Below are 4,194 nucleotides of genomic sequence, written 5' to 3'. Positions count from 1 at the left end.
TTACTGCTTCTGCTGCTCCTGCTGGGAGTGGAGCCGGCTGAGATCAGGCATCCTCAGAGGAAAGCTGCCTTTTAAGCCACCGTGAAAGGCTCGACACCTTTCTGTTTCTCTTCACACGCGGAAAAGCTGTGCCATTCTGCGCCTCTGACAGCGCTGGCTGCCAGCTAATAGCTAGAATCAGCACCACGTTCTGCAGAATACACACTTGCCTTTATTGTGATCCTTTAATAATTCTGCCAATCTTTTGCTTTTTGTCTGCAGAATCAAGTTGCTATTGTAAAGACCCACTGCTTGAAACTTCCCCAAGCCCAGTTGCCAGACTCATGATGCTGCAAAAACGTCAATACATACTGCCACCAAACTGCTCAGCTCTGCATTTCAGTGTAATGACTCTGGCAGAGATGCTGTTCCAATAGTCATGCAGATCAGTTGCAAAAAAAAAAAAAAAAGGAACAAACAAAAAAAAAAGGGCAGCCTCGAATCAAGGTCTATAATTCATCTGGACTGAAGAAAAAGTTTGAGAGTAATCTCCATTTATTTTGCAGGCTTAACTTCTTAATTTGTTCTCCGGCCGGTTGTAGGGGTGTGCACAAGAGCACAGTTGTCTCTGTCTGTGTTGGTAGGATAGTTGAACTTCTGCACACCTGTAATTTCTTTCTTTCAGTGGAAAGAGTTGCTCCCTTCACTTATGAGGCCAAGAGGAGAAAACAAAGCAGCGTTTAAAATAGGAGCATTGCAGTAAATTCTGTAAATGACTCCTTCAGCTGAACACGTGTGAGAAGTGACAGTGTGCAAAAGTTGTATTTGTATTTCAAAACAATAGCAAATGCAAATGCTGTAGAAACAAGAGCTGTAGACCTGTTCAACTGCACTGCATATCTATAGTCTGTCTTCATAGTTGCCTTTATAAAGTAAATACTTCTTGCTTCTACTCCATAACTCTAGAGCAGAAAACAAGAAGTCTAATGACCTTTCCATGAACCAGCTGGGAATAGAAGTAGCAGTTTGATGTTGTAACCATGTGTCCCATTTTGTGTCAGTTGCACACCCTTACCGCATGAACCACTGCGAAATTTAGAATTCTCTAAGTAATTACGTTATTGAGTGTATTTTGTAAAGAAGTGAAGCAGTTTGCTCTTTCAGAAGAGCTATATCACCTGCAAAAAAAAATACCCATGAATCATGAATGAACTGATGTTAGTGAAATTACTCTCCTCCCTACTTCCCCCTGTTTTTTTTTTCTTATTTTTTTTCCTCCTCCCCCATGGTCAGACCTTAAGATAGGTCTACACTTATTCAGCAGTCAAAGTTTCAAGATATGGTCCACCTGCTGTGATAGAACTGCATTGATTGTTTCTCCTTTGTGTAAATGAAAATGAGCGTAAACAATAAAATGCTTTACTGTGTTCTCAAGAGTGTTTCGTAGCAATTGTGTGACTGAAAGGAGTATTTATTGGTTTACCTGGTTTCTCAATATTGACTTTTTAGGTAACGCTGATTTGATGAGTCACTCAAGAAAGGAATTGATGAAGGCTGAAATTGCAAGCTTCCATCAGTGGTCAAATTTCTAACAGGCAGCTTTGCTTTCATACTAACCAGGACTGTTATGCATAATTCTTACCATTTTCACTTAATCCCAGAGTAAATTTTAGGTGGGTTTTTCTACAATTTTTAAATTTTTTTTTTTACTCCATGAAAAGCAAACAAAACTTATTTTAGCACTCTGTGGATACTGTGGTCAATGTTCTTTTAAAACTGTATGTATTTAATCTAGATCAGGGTGTCACAAACCCTGGAGAAATTTTATATTATTTATCTACCTGTTATTCTTCAGGAAGTCATTCAAAAATGTAAAGAAAGAACCCGAACCTCTCTGCCTCTGAAGCTCCCATTAACTGTAAAGAGGAAGATGTGGTCATGGGCAGGAAAGAGGTCTGCAAGATACAAATAAAAGTACTGGAAAATGAACATTTTCAGTAATTTGAAGAGATGGAGAAGAAGAAGACTTGCCTCAAAATGGCATACCTCTAGAAAAGGAGAACTACTATACTTCTAGAAAGTACCCTCTTAAATTATTAAAGACAAATGTGATGAGAAGAATCTTCTAAAACACTAGCTTATTTGATTGAAATGCTTATATTCCTTTAAAATTATTCTTTTTTTCATAGATGGGGTGAAAAAAACCCAGGGAAGATAGCATCAAGCAATGCTTAACCTATTGTTTGTCATTTTACAATCTTGTAGAATCAATTTTATTTGCCTCAAATTCTCAGTGAAGTCAATAGGCTTCTTATATATCTAAGAAATGGAAACTGAGACTGTAAAACTAATATATTGGCATTTCCAGAGAGAGTTGAGTTGTCTTCTGTTAGTTTTACAAAATTATGTGACTTGGAGATCACAAGGTACAGGAGTGGGACCTTCCTGGGCCTCACACTGCTGGGTAGACCTTCATCTTCAGCATCTGGCAGCAGATACTCCCAGCTCTCTGTTGTTATGTGAGGATTTTGCTGAAAAGTGGCTTAGCTAATTCATGCGGAAATTATCCTCCCAAGTTTATGCTGAGGCTCTGTATTTTCTGCACAAAGAAATACATCAGATAACTGCACTCACTCTTGGGAGGATGGTGTGAAAGCTGTGCTGAGTGACTTGGAGCCAGGAGACAAGCAGTTAATGGAAGCCTTGCTGAGCTACCTGCTTGTTCAAGGCCTTGTGATAGGTGAGCAGCCTCAGCAAACTGCTTCTGCAGGGAGATAGGTAGAGTGAGGACATGCATCTGTTTACAGTGAAAGAGAAGAAATGTAGGGCAAACAGCACTGGGAAATATAATTACGTAAAGCATGTTCCAAGATTCGCACAGTGTGTTTTAGGACAGGAAGGAGTAGCCCATGTGAGCCATTAACTTCTTTTTGACTGGTGGAGCGTGTCCTGGCTGCACCTAGAGTTTAAAAGATTTTAGGGTTCAGCGTTGTGGTGGTTAAGTTTTGACACTCTCTAGAGAAGCCTGGGGATGTTGCCCTCCCTCTTCTCCATTCCCTGGCTGTGCATGGTCACTTGCACTCTGCCTCTGAAAGGATGGCACATCTGGAATTTTCAGTGGAGACACTGTCCTTTCTGTTCTTCCCATGGAAGGAGCTCAGAGGACCCTGCCTCTTGGTGTTACTTTGTCTTGGGAACCTTTCATGACTCTGCAGATAAACTCCAAAGATGCTTAAGCCCATGCTGTTTCAATTGTTCATTGCAGAAGCAGCAAGGCTTCCTCTTACCTACTTATTTGTTACATTGGGATAAAACATTTTCAAATGACGCATTTGAGACAATTTCTGCTGGGCGTGGAGGTGAAGTTGATCACACATTTGCAAACCTCATGCTTCCCACGTTCCATGGTAAGGGATATGTACACGATGGTGTTGCTGGCCGCAAGTGCTATGAGACATAATGGCTGTTCAAGAGTAACAGCAGTTGTGGGAGCAGTTGTTTGCAGCCTCATAGTTGCTGTTTTCCCAATATTCCTAATTTTGCCTTGAGGCTCATTTGTCATTCTTCCAACTAATGAAACACGGATGCAGACTATAGAAATTGAGAGAGGAAATCCCTCACCATGAGCCTTCACACAGCTGTGCAGCAGCCTACCTCTTCTGCATGCATAAGAAAAGGAAAATGCCTTGGATAACATGCCAAGGCTCTATGGGACAAAAGGGATTGCAGCTAATTCTCTGGATATTTATACTACATTCTCTACCACAGCGTTTGAGGAAGCTGGCCTGGCCTTCATCCTCCAGCAAGGCCATGTAGAGTACGGATGACAGTTAATAGCCCATTTGGAGCAGCCAATTTCCACCCTCCTCTGCTCCTTCCTGCAAAAAGCCATTAGCAGACCACTGCCATGGCTTTTCAAATCACAGTTGCTGCTCCCATGCTCTCTTGATCAGAAAGGACTGGATATTGTCAGAATTAAGCACTTCTACCTTAAAATCCAGATTAGTCTAAAGCTATTCTTCCAGGGAATGAAGTGGAAAAACCCCACAGTACTAGTAACACTGAAGAACAAGTGTTGTGATTTGCAGCAATAAATAAGGCTGAGCAGCAGCAATTTTGTATTCTAATGGTGAAATCCCATTCAAACTGAAAAGTAGTAGAGACTGAAGTACAGGTTTCTCCACAGCATAGAGCCTGTAGCAAAGAAAGAGGGAA

Source organism: Chaetura pelagica, unplaced genomic scaffold (assembly GCF_000747805.2).
Source record: "Chaetura pelagica isolate M959 unplaced genomic scaffold, ChaPel_1.0 scaffold150, whole genome shotgun sequence".
NCBI lineage: Eukaryota > Metazoa > Chordata > Aves > Apodiformes > Apodidae > Chaetura > Chaetura pelagica.
This window is presented reverse-complemented; position numbering follows the sequence as displayed.